The 12,804-nt window shown below is 49.3% G+C and overlaps 1 protein-coding gene across 6 annotated transcripts in view; it reads left to right on the top strand.

Annotated features, from left to right (window-relative positions):
* Positions 1–12,804, top strand: part of celf2 (cugbp, Elav-like family member 2) — a 210,334-nt gene that overhangs the window by 113,218 nt on the left and 84,312 nt on the right. The window lies entirely within an intron of this gene.

Genomic DNA, 12,804 nt, shown 5'->3' with positions numbered 1-12,804 from the left:
GTGAGTGAGCTGGAGAGCAACAGAGTTCAGTGCGTGAGTGAGTGAGTGAGTGAGTGAGTGAGTGAGTGAGTGAGTGAGTGAGTGAGTGAGTGAGTGAGTGAGTGAGTGAGTGAGCTGGAGAGCAACAGAGTTCAGTGTGAATATGTGAGTGAGTGAGTGAGTGAGCTGGAGAGCAACAGAATTCAGTGAGTGAGTGAGTGAGGGAGTGAGTGAGTGAGTGAGTGAGTGAGTGAGTGAGTGAGCTGGAGAGCAACAGAGTTCAGTGAGTGAGTGAGTGAGTGAGCTGGAGAGCAACAGAGTTCAGTGAGTGAGTGAGTGAGTGAGTGAGCTGGAGAGCAACAGAATTCAGTGAGTGAGTGAGTATGTGAATGAATGAGTGAGTGAGTGAGCAAGCGAGCGAGCTAGTGAGTGAGTATGTGAGTATGTGAGTGAGCAAGCAAGCAAGTGAGTGAGTGAGTGAGTGAGCTGGAGAGCAACAGAGTTCCGTGAGTGAGTGAGTGAGTGAGTGAGTGAGTGAAGTGAGTATGTCAGTGAGTGAGTGAGTGAAGTGAGTAAGTGGCTTTGTGACCAAATGAGTAAGTAAATCAATAAATCATGTGCTGAAGTTGCGTTGTGCGTTTATTTGCATTGCTGTTTCTCACGCTGTCTATTTCATCGTCTCGCTTGGCCTCCAGCTTTTGTCTCCTCCGGCCCAGGAGAACGATAGAGCATGTGGATAGGAGCTTGCTCATCCTCCCCTCTCTTGCTCTCTGAGCCTTCTGTGGATATTTTAGAGGCCCCGAGTTCCCCCCGTCTGGGCGATTGGCTCCTTCTCTCCCGCTCTCCTTGGCTGCACAGACTAACTGGAATCTCATCAACTGAACAACTGTGCTCCGCGGTTCTGTCGCTTGCATCAGTCAATAGCCCTCCTGGGCAGGACCGGGTGGATATTGCAGGTCCCACAAGAGGGGCATGTTGGATTTGCTGTTGGGCTCCTGACACCGAGTCAAGCCTCGGTTTGGCATGTTTTTTGCCAAGTCATGCTGTTAATTGCGTTTGGAATAAGTGTGTAAAATTTATTCCGTTTCCTCCACCATTAGTGTTAGTTGCTCATCCCTTTTGTGAAGGTGAGAAGTAGCCGGGGGGGCGGGGGGGGGGGGGCAGAAACTCGCTTCAGTGGTTTCTGGATTAGGGGAACATGAAATGGCTTTCTTTTACACCCCTCCACACACACACTGGCTTGTAATAATATAATTGTAATAGTCTTTATTCCAATACTCCCCCTCCCCCCTTCCGTTTTGCCCCAATTGTACCCAGGCAATTACCCCACTCTTCCGAGCCGTCCCGGTCGCTGCTCCACCCCCTCTGCCGATCCGGGGAGGGCTGCAGACTACCACATGCCTCCTCCCATACATGTGGAGTCACCAACCTCTGCCCTTGAGGCCCAGAATGCACTGCATAACATAAAGACCTTAACAGGGGTGAGTGTGTCCCTGGAACTCCTCACCAGACAGTGAGCAGTTCCAACGGGGGGACGTAGTGCATGGGAGGATCACGCTATTCCCCCCCGTTCCCCCTCCCCCTCCAAACAGGTGCCCCGACCGACCAGAGGAGGCGCTAGTGCAGCAACCAAGACATATACCCACATCCGGCTTCCCACCCGCAGACATGGCCAATTGTGTCTGTAGGGATGCCCGACAAAGCCGGAGGTAACACTGCGATTCGAACTGGTGGTACCCGTGTTGCTTGGCAACGGAATAGACTGCCACGCTACCAGGGTGCCCCCATTCCTCTTCTTTTTAAAACGGATGCTGTAACATGCTTTACAACAGAATAAGAGCAAAATAAATGATTCAAGACAGGTGTACCGCTGAATGAGAAACTTCACCTCAGTGCTGTGGTAGTCTCCCCCTGCAGGCCGAAGCTGGTAACACAGACCTTACTGGTTGCCTTTGGCCTCAAGTCTGGAACAGACAGAGGTGCTGCATCAAGACGTGGTGTCGGTCCGTATGTTGTTCCAACGTATAGAGACTCACTGTTGGAGGCGTTAGTTATCGGTAAAGTCTTCCGTCTGGTTGTGTCTGAGCAGTAATGCAGCAATAATGCAGTATTAATGCAGCAGTAATGCAGTATTCCCCTTTATGGTCTTTATTCCCATGACAGTTTGATAGTGTTGCATCATGGCACACAATTATGTTGTCTAAATGTGAGAATCATCATGTAAAATTTCCACATCGCTCAGCGCTACATCTGGTCCAACCCCCAAGTCCTTCACCAATACACAACACAAACACATATAGAGAGGACCCAGACGTACAGTACACACGCACACAAACACACACGTACAGTACACACACATACACACACACACACACACACACACACACACAACACAAACGCACACACACATACACACACGTACAGTACACACACACACACACACACACACAACACAAACAGATATCAAGAGGACCCACACGTACAGTACACACACACATACACACACATACACACACAAACACACACATACACACACACACAACACAAACACATATCAAGAGGACCCAGACGTACAGTACACACGCACACAAACACACACGTACAGTACACACACATACACACACACACACACACACACACACCACAAACGCACACACACATACACACACGTACAGTACACACACACACACACACACACACACACAACACAAACAGATATCAAGAGGACCCACACGTACAGTACACACACACACACACACACACACATACACACACAAACACACACATACACACACACACACAACACAAACACATATCAAGAGGACCCACACGTACAGTACACACACACACACACACAAACACACACACATACACACACACACACACAACACAAACACATATCAAGAGGACCCACACGTACAGTACACACACACACACACAACACAAACACATATCAAGAGGACCCACACGTACAGTACACACACACACACACATAAACACACACACACGCATACACATACATACACACACATGCACACACACTCACACACACAACATGCATATGAAGGCCTGCATCAGTAGAGGCATAATGAGCGTGAGTGGTTCTGCAGGGTTGTGTTGATCATTGTGCGACGCGTCTCTTTGGCTAAACAGCACATCAGCACTTCAGGCATACGTACACAGGTGGAGGTTGATATTCAACCAGCCAGACTCAGGCGTACGTACACAGGTGGAGGTTGATATTCAAGCAGCCAGACTCAGGCCTACGTACACAGGTGGAGGTTGATATTCAAGCATCCAGACTCAGGCCTACGTACACAGGTGGAGGTTGATATTCAACCAGCCAGACTCAGGCGTATGTACACAGGTGGAGGTTGATATTCCAGCAGCCAGACTCAGGCCTACGTACACAGGTGGAGGTTGATATTCAAGCAGCCAGACTCAGGCCTACGTACACAGGTGGAGGTTGATATTCAAGCAGCCAGACTCAGGCCTACGTACACAGGTGGAGGTTGATATTCAAGCAGCCAGACTCAGGCGTACATACACAGGTGGAGGTTGATATTCAAGCATCCAGACTCAGGCATATGTACACAGGTGGAGGTTGATATTCAAGCAGCCAGACTCAGGCGTACGTACACAGGTGGAGGTTCAGCCAGACTGAGGCCTACGTACACAGGTGGAGGTTGATATTCAAGCAGCCAGACTGTCCAGTAAAACAGAAGGGTTGAAGAGGCAGGTGACGGAGGACGCTGGGGCCCAGCTGACAGAAAGCAGGAGGAGGATGATGGGGGTAATGAATTAATTGGCGAATGAGGTGAGCATGAACATAAGCGAAGAGGGCAGCAGAGGGAGGGGTGGGGGGTGATGGAGGGGTGGTGGACGGGCAGGAAAAGCGCAGGGCAGAGCTCTCCAGCATGCTCGAGGGCCAAGCAATAAAGGAGTGCAGTTAAAAACCAATACCTGCTTATTAACTTCTCCGCTCCCCCTCGCTTGTAAAAAAAACCAGCGGAACAATGTTTATATTGGCACTTTCCCCTCCCTCATTCTCCCCCTCTCTCCCTCCCTCTCTCTCCCTCTCTAACGGGGAGAGATGCTCTCACAATAGAAGTTGGACCGCGGCCATGTTGTGGAAGGGTACCGGTGCTGGCAGAGCTGAATGGCAGCCATGTTGGTTTAGGGCGCGAGCAGTTGAATGGCTTCCATGTTTGAAGAGGGCACTGAGAGAGGAGCCATGGGTTCTGCTGGCATTCATATGAACGCACGGTGTGCTGCCCCCTTCTGCACGGGGCCAGGCATGAAAGGGGGCATATAATGGGCCTTAGACTGCAGAATACGGCTTCGGCTTTAAAGCTGGGTGAATCCTCTCTCCCTCTCTTTCTATGTCTCTCTTTCTCTCTGTCTCTCGCTGTCCTGAAACAGGCTGCATAGTGGCACGATGGCATGAAGAAGTGTGTACGTTTGTGTCAAGTTAATTTTATTTGTAGAGCCCAATATCACAAATTACAGATTTGCCTCAAGGGGCTTTACAGCAACACAACATCCTGCCCTTAGCCAGGGGTGTCAAACTCCAGGCCTCGATGGCCGCGGTGTCTGCAGGTATTTGTTGCAACCGTGCACTACATGACCTGATTTAACTAATTAGCTCACCTCCTGGATCAAGGAGGGAAAGGAACTAGTTTAATCAGGTGGTGTAGTGCATGGTTGCAACAAATACCTGCAGACACTGCGGCCCTCGAGGCCTGGAGTTTGACACCCCTGCCTTAGACCCTTGCATCGGATAAGGAACAACTCCCTAAAAAACCCTTTAACAGCGAAGAACAATAGGAAGAAACCTCAGTGAGAGCAGCAGAGGAGGGGTCTCTCTCCCAAGACGGACAACGTATAATGGATATTGTGTGTAGACAATTTACAGAACACAACACTGAAAAAGCGCCCAGTGATGGCCTGGTCTTCCCTGTGATGGCCTGGTCTTCCCTGTGATGGCCTGGTTGCCCTGTGATGGCCTGCTCGCCCTGTGATGGCCTGGTCGCCCTGTGATGGCCTGGTCGCCCTGTGATGGCCTGCTCGCCCTGGGATGGCCTGCTCGCCCTGTGATGGCCTGGTCGCCCTGTGATGGCCTCGTCGCCCTGTGATGGCCTGGCGGCCAGTCCAGGGTGTCTCCCCGCCTGCCGCCCAGTGGCTGCTGGGATAGGCTCCAGCATCCCCGCGGCCCTAAGAGCAGGATAAGCGGTTTGGATGATGGATGGAACATTGGAGAAGGATAACAGAATTATAATGGAGTTATAAGTGTAGCAAATTCAGTGGGCAGCCGGGAACCGAACCCGGGTATCCCAGACCATGGGCGACCGCATTAGCCAGTCAACTAAAGGGTCCGACCTGTTAGCCGAGGGCTAGCGAGTCTAGTCATCCGTGGTCGTTATACTACCCCCCTCCTTCGGGAAGCGTGTCCTCTCATGTGCTATATCGGGTTCGGTTCCCGGCTGCGGCGGTGGTTCCCGGCTGCCCCCTGAATTCACTACATTGTTCCGATGGCTTCCCGGTCTCACCATCCCACTTCTGGCACCAATGTAGTGAATTCAGGGGGCAGCCGGGAAGCGAACCCGGGTTGCCCGCACCACAGGCGACTGCGCTAACCGGTCCAGTAAAGGGTCCGACCCGTTAGCTAAGGGCTAGCAAGTCTACACACCCGTGGTCGTTACCTAAGATATATGAAGAGTATGACGAGGAGGACGCCAAGCAGTGTCCAGATGCCCCCCAGAACAGCCCAGAACCTGAGCCACGCGACCACCACCCCCATGTAGATCTGACAGAACAACAGACAGACTACACATGCACACAGGGGAGACTCACATCACACCGTTCACACACACAGGAGAGACAAGTAAACACACCAGTCACCCGTCTGAGTGGGAGAAGGATACAACACTGAAACAGGATATGGATTTATGAGATATATATTAACAAAAGTTAATATGGCATGTTGTGTGTGTTAGCATGTGTGTGAGTGTGTGTGTGTATGGTTGTGTATGATACACACATCTCTATATGTGTCCATAGGTGTGGGTGGTGCAGTATGGGAGGGCATCATTATTTAGATTCCAAGAGAGCTGCATATTCCATGGCAACCCTGCCATAACCCATCTATCTTCAGAAAACATGCCCGGTACCCCCGGAGCCATTTAAGACTATAAGACCCAACCCCTGCTGCACACACTGATCCAGACCTCTACATGGTTCCTCAACACACGCGCACACACACACACACACACACACACACACATGCACAGCTGAACACACACATACAGCAGGCACCACGGTGCACACAGGCGGACGCAGTGATTTTTGTGTTTCGACTGGGCTCTCACCCTCCCTCACAAACATGCACACACACAAAAACGCCAACACACACGTACATCCTTTACCACACACACCCCACACACACGCAGCAGTCATGCTGTGCAGGTTCCTGTGCATTCAAAGGCACAGAAACACATGCGGCGAGTTAAAGCCTGTCAGCCATTCTGCCAGACAAGGTTGTCTGAGATTTTCCACTAAATTGAACTCTTTCATTAGCAGCTGACAGATGTCTAAATGGCCGATGCCTCCCTCCCCGTGCCACGCACAGCCGGCGGGGCCAGCATTCCCGTCTCCAAGTCTGCCTGTTGTTCAGTCGGGTGGAGGGAAGCGAAGGAAGGGGAGAGGGGAGATGAAGGGAAAGGGGGAGCTCGGAGGGGTGAAGGACACGTAAGAGCTAATCTGGGACGCGTCCTCTGGAGTGCCCTCCAGCCTTCTGAGAAGTTCTCTCTCGTCGGCTCGTTCTCCTACTGACTCTTGCACCGACTCTCACTCTTTCTTTACCTCTCTCTCGCTCTCTCGCTCACATCCTCCGTCGCTCTCTCCATCTCTCTCGCTCACTTTCTGTCTCTCTCTGTGAAAGATCGAAGGATGAAAAGGCCCTTTGATTCCCGGTTTCTCTCAAGAATATCTCGTTCGGGCTGTGAGCATGTGGCAAGGGCGTCCGGCTTTTTGTGCGTGAGGGTCGCCGTTTGGGGGCCTCAGACGCGATCAGTCGAGTCCGTGTCCTAGATGTGGGCAGATCAGAGTGCCGCCAGGGAGCGCCGGGCTTGATAAGAAGCGCGGGCCTCAATAAAAGTTAAATTGTGGTGAGACCACACACACACACACACACACACACACACACACACACACACACATGCCCCACACAGGTTCCCACCTCCTTTCTGCTGGCGAGTTAATTAGCAATGCTCCGCTGCCAGCATACAGGCACAAGGTTGTGCGCTCATGCGGGGAACGGCGCATCAAAAGCACCATCAAATGGCTGCAAAAGTAAGTACAGATCTTCAGCGAGGCCAAGGTTTAAAAGCCCCCATTTCGTAATCCAAAGACTTTACTTACATCTGAAATTGATGGACTGAGGCTTTTTATACAAGCGCAGGTTGCGAACACTATGTGGATTCCCGACCCTTTTTTTCCGCGCCTTAGTCTTAGTCTTTTGAAATTGTGCATATAGGAATGTACGTGGTGATTTTGAGGTGTGATGATGGTACTTTATTAAATATAGTTCAGGAATCAGGAGTGTGTTGAGAAGGTGGAAGGAGTACTTTGAGGGACTGATGTATGAAGAAAATGAGAGAGAGAGAGAGAGAGAGAGAGAGAGAGAGAGAGAGAGAGAGAGAGAGAGAGAGAGAGAGAGAGAGAGAGAGAGAGAGAGAGAGAGAGAGAGAGAGACAAGGTTGGAGGATGTGGGGATAGTGAATCAGGAAGTGCAGTGGATTAGCAAGGAGGAAGTGAGGGTAGCTATGGAGGATGAAGAATGGAAAGGCAGTTGGTCCTGATGACATACCTGTGGAGGCATGGAGGTGTTTAGGAGATATGGCAGTGGGGTTTTTAACTAGATTGTTTAACGCAATCTTGGAAAGTGAGAGGATGCCTGAGGAGAGGAGAAGAAGCATACTGGTACCGATTTTCAAGAATAAGGGTGATGCGCAGAACTGTAGCAACTACAGAGCTATAAAGTTGATCAGCCACAGCATGAGGATTTGGGAAAGAGTAGTAGAAGCTAGGTTAAGAGGAGAGGTGATGATTAGCAAGCAGCAGTATGGTTTCATGCCAGGAAAGAGCACCACAGATGTGATGTTTGCCTGAGAATGTTGATGGAGAAGTATAGAGAAGGCCAGAAGGAGTTACATTGTGTCTTTGTGTATTTAGAGAAAGTATACGAGAGGGTGGCGGCACAGTGGCACAGTTGTTAGCGCGGTCGCCTCACAGCAAGAAGGTCCTGGGTTCGAGCCCCGGGGTAGTCCAACCTGGGGGGTCATCCCGGGTCATCCTCTGTGTGGAGTTTCCATGTTCTCCCCGTGTCTGCGTGGGTTTCTTCCCGGGGCTCCAGTTTCCTCCCACAGTCCAAAGACATGTAGGTCAGGTGGATCGGCCGTACTAAATTGTCGCTAGGTATGAATGTGTGTGTGTGTGTGTGTGTGTGTGTGTGTGTGTGTGTGTGTGTGTGTGTGTGTGTGTGTGTGTGTGTGTGTGTGTGTGTGTGTGTGTCTCGGCCCTGTGACGGCCTGGTGGCCTGTTCAGGGTGTCTTCCCGCCTGCCGCCCAGTGACTGCTGGGATAGGCTCCAGTATCCCCACGACCCTGAGAGCAGGATAAGCGGTTCAGATAATGGATGGATGGATATGAGAGGGTGCCGAGAGAGGAGGTGTGGTATCGTATGAGGAAGTCAGGAGTTGCAGAGAAGTATGTAGGAGTGGTGCAGGATATGTATGAGGGCAGTGTGACAGTGGTGAGGTGTGCGGATGGAATGACTGATGGGATCAAGGTGGAGGTGGGATTACATCAAGGATCGGCTCTGAGCCTTTTCTTGTTTGCAATGGTGATGGACAAGTTGACGGACAAGATCAGGCAGCAGTCTCCGTGCACTATGATGTTTGTGGATGACATTGTGATCTGTAGTGAGAGTAGGGTGCAGGTTGAGGAGAACCTGGAGAGGTGGAGGTATGCACTGGAGAGAAGAGGAATGAAAGTCAGTAGGAGCAAGATGGTATACCTATGTGTGAATGAGATGGACGACAGCGGAATGGTGAGGATGCAAGGAGTGGAGGTGATGAAGGCATATGAGTTTAAATACTTGGGGTCAACTGCCCAACGTAACAGGGAGTGCAGAAGAGAGGAGAAGAAGAGAGTGCAGGCAGGGTGGAGTGAGTGGAGAAAGGTGTCAGGAGTGATTTGTGACAGAAGGGTACCAGCAAGAGTTAAAGGGAAGGTTTACAAGATGGTTGTGAGACCAGCTATGCTGTATGGTTTGGAGACAGTGGCACTGATGAAAAGACAGGAGGTGGAGCTGGAGGTGGCAGAGTTGAAGATGATAAGATTTTCACTGGGAGTGATGAAGAAGGACAGGATTAGGAACGATTATATTAGAGGGACAGCTCAGGTTGGACGGTTTGGAGACAAAGCAAGAGAGGCAAGATTGAGATGGTTTGGACATGTGTGGAGGAGAGATGCTGGGTATATTGGGAGAAGGATGCTGAATATGGAGCTGCCAGGGAAGAGGAGAAGAGGAAGGCCAAAGAGGAGGTTTATGGATGTGGTGAAGGAGGACATGCAGGTGGCTGGTGTGACAGAGGAAGATGCAGAGGACAGGAAGAGATGGAAACGGATGATCCGCTGTGGCGACCCCTAACGGGAGCAGCCAAAGTAGTAGTAGTAGTAGTTCAGGAATCAGGAACATTTATTTGTCATTTCATTTCATGCACATGTGTACATGAAATGAAATGAAATGACATATCGTTTCCCCCAGCCCACATCAGTGCAACACATATCCAAAAAAAACCAAAAATTCACTGTGCAAGACAGCGAACGCCAGTTTGACTGTCAGAGCTGCCGATCTGCAGGGCCTAGCAGTTAGCTTAGCCTGCCCCACTTCTGTGTCCTGTCAGACCTTCCTCGGTGTTTCTACCTCGGGCACAGCTCCAGGAAGGGCCTTTGTTCCTGGGCCCAACGGAGGCAGCAGACCAGGCTCCCCCAGCCAATCCAACGCCAGCTGTCCCAGCCAGACACCTTCGACACACCTCCCCAGACTCCACACGACGACACCAAAAACACAGTCAACGCCAGCTGAGGCCGCCACCAGACCACCCTTGGTGTTATCAGAACTGCCAGTCTGCATGGGCTAGCAGTTAGCTTAGCCTGCCCCACTTCCGCGTCCTGTCAGACCGCCCTTGGTGTTACCTCTTTGGTAGCAGCTCTAGGCAGGACCGTTGTCCCTGGGCCCACAGGACACAGCAGACCAAGCTCTCCCAGCCATCAAACGAAGACACAAAGTTAAACGCAGACGTAGACAAAGACACTGCGTGGACGGTACTGGGTGAGGCCACCGCAAACATAAGTTCACACCGCCATCTTCCCACACTGGTACTGGGTGAGGCCGCTGCAAACGTGAATTCGTGCCACCATCTATAGTGCACGACGCCTGTGCATGTTTGTGTGTGTGTGTGTGTGTGTGTTATTTTGTCAGGCACAGTTCTCAGTTAGAACATAAAAGGTTATAGCGTAGGAGATATGGCCAGTGTAAGCAGATGCACACTCTTGGATCTCTGTGCAAGCAGTTAGGAAACAGACAAAAGTGTTTGGCGGGCGCCAGTGGAAAAAGACACATGGCCACTAACTGACAAGTACACAAAGTGATGTGAGGTTTTACCTCATCAGTTTGCAGCAGTCTAGAGCCACGTTCTGTACTACAGCAGAACTTCCTGTGAAGTCTGACCCACTTTAGCAGCCGCAGACCAGAATGGTTTATGTGGTGCAAAGCCTGAACACGCAGAAATCCAGCACTGGCAGTATAGATATAGTGCAGTAATACAGCATGGGCAGTAGAGATACAGTGCAGTAATACAGCATAGCAGTAGAGATACAGTGCAGTAATACAGCATGGGCAGTAGAGATACAGTGCAGTAATACAGCATGGGCAGTAGAGATATATTGTAGTAATACAGCATGAGCAGTAGAGATATATTGTAGTAATACAGCATGGCAGTAGAGATACAGTGTAGAAATACAGCATGGCAGTAGAGATGCAGTGTAGTATTACAGCATGGGCAGTAGAGATACAGTGTAGTAATACAGCATGGGCAGTAGAGGTATAGTGTAGTAATACAGCATGGGCAGTAGAGATATATTGTAGTAATACAGCATGGGCAGTAAAGATACAGTGTAGTAATACAGCATGGGCAGTAGAGATACAGTGTAGTAATACAGTATGGGCAGTAGAGGTATAGTGTAGTAATACAGCATGGGCAGTAGAGATATATTGTAGAAATACAGCATGGGCAGTAAAGATACAGTGTAGTAATACGGCATGGGCAGTAGAGATACAGTGCAGTAATACAGCATGGGCAGTAGAGATATAGTACAGTAATATAGTGTAGTAATACAGCATGGGCAGTAGAGGTATAGTGTAGTAATACAGCATGGGCAGTAGAGATATATTGTAGAAATACAGCATGGGCAGTAAAGATACAGTGTAGTAATACGGCATGGGCAGTAGAGATACAGTGCAGTAATACAGCATGGGCAGTAGAGATATAGTACAGTAATATAGTGTAGTAATACAGCATGGGCAGTAGAGGTATAGTGTAGTAATACAGCATGGGCAGTAGAGATATATTGTAGTAATACAGCATGGGCAGTAAAGATACAGTGTAGTAATACAGCATGGGTAGTAGAGATACAGTGTAGTAATACAGCATGGGCAGTAGAGGTATAGTGTAGTAATACAGCATGGGCAGTAGAGATATATTGTAGAAATAAAGCATTGGCAGTAAAGATACAGTGTAGTAATACGGCATGGGCAGTAGAGATACAGTGCAGTAATACAGCATGGGCAGTAGAGATATAGTACAGTAATATAGTGTAGTAATACAGCATGGGCAGTAGAGCTATAGTGCAGTAATATAGTGTAGTAATACAGCATGGGCAGTAGAAATATAGAGCAGTAATATAGTGTAGTAATACAGCATGGGCAGTACAGCTATAGTGCAGTAATATAGTGTAGTAATACAGCATGGGCAGTAGAGCTATAGTGCAGTAATATAGTGTAGTAATACAGCATGGGCAGTACAGGTATAGTGTATTAATATAGGGTAGTAATACAGCATAGGCAGTACAGGTATAGTGTATTAATATAGGGTAGTAATGCAGCATAGGCAGTAGAGATATAGTGTAGTTATATACTGTAGTAATACAGCATGGGCAGTAGAGGTATAGTGTAGTAATACAGTGTAGTAATACAGCATAGGCAGTAGAGGTATAGTGCAGTAATATAGTGTAGTAATACAGCATGGGCAGTAGAGGTATAGTGTAGTAATACAGTGCAGTAATACAGCATGGGCAGTAGAGATGCAGTGCAGTAATATAGCATGGGCAGTAGAGATATATTGTAGTAATACAGCATGAGCAGTAGAGATATATTGTAGTAATACAGCATGAGCGGTAGAAATACAGTGTAGAAATACAGCATGAGCGGTAGAGATACAGTGTAGTAATACAGCATGGCAGTATAGATACAGTGTAGAAATACAGCATGGCAGTAGAGATATAGTGTAGTAATACAACATGGGCAGTAGAGATACAGTGTAGTAATACAGCATGGGCAGTAGAGGTATAGTGTAGTAATACAGCATGGGCAGTAGCGATATATTGTAGTAATGCAGCATGGGCAGTAAAGATACAGTGTAGTAATACAGCATGGGCAGTAGAGATACAGTGTAGTAGTACAGCATGGGCAGTAGAGGTATAG

This window comes from Lampris incognitus, chromosome 3 (genome assembly GCF_029633865.1).
Source record: "Lampris incognitus isolate fLamInc1 chromosome 3, fLamInc1.hap2, whole genome shotgun sequence".
Lineage (NCBI taxonomy): Eukaryota > Metazoa > Chordata > Actinopteri > Lampriformes > Lampridae > Lampris > Lampris incognitus.
Note: the sequence above shows the minus strand (reverse complement) of the source record. Positions and strands in the feature narration are given on the sequence as shown.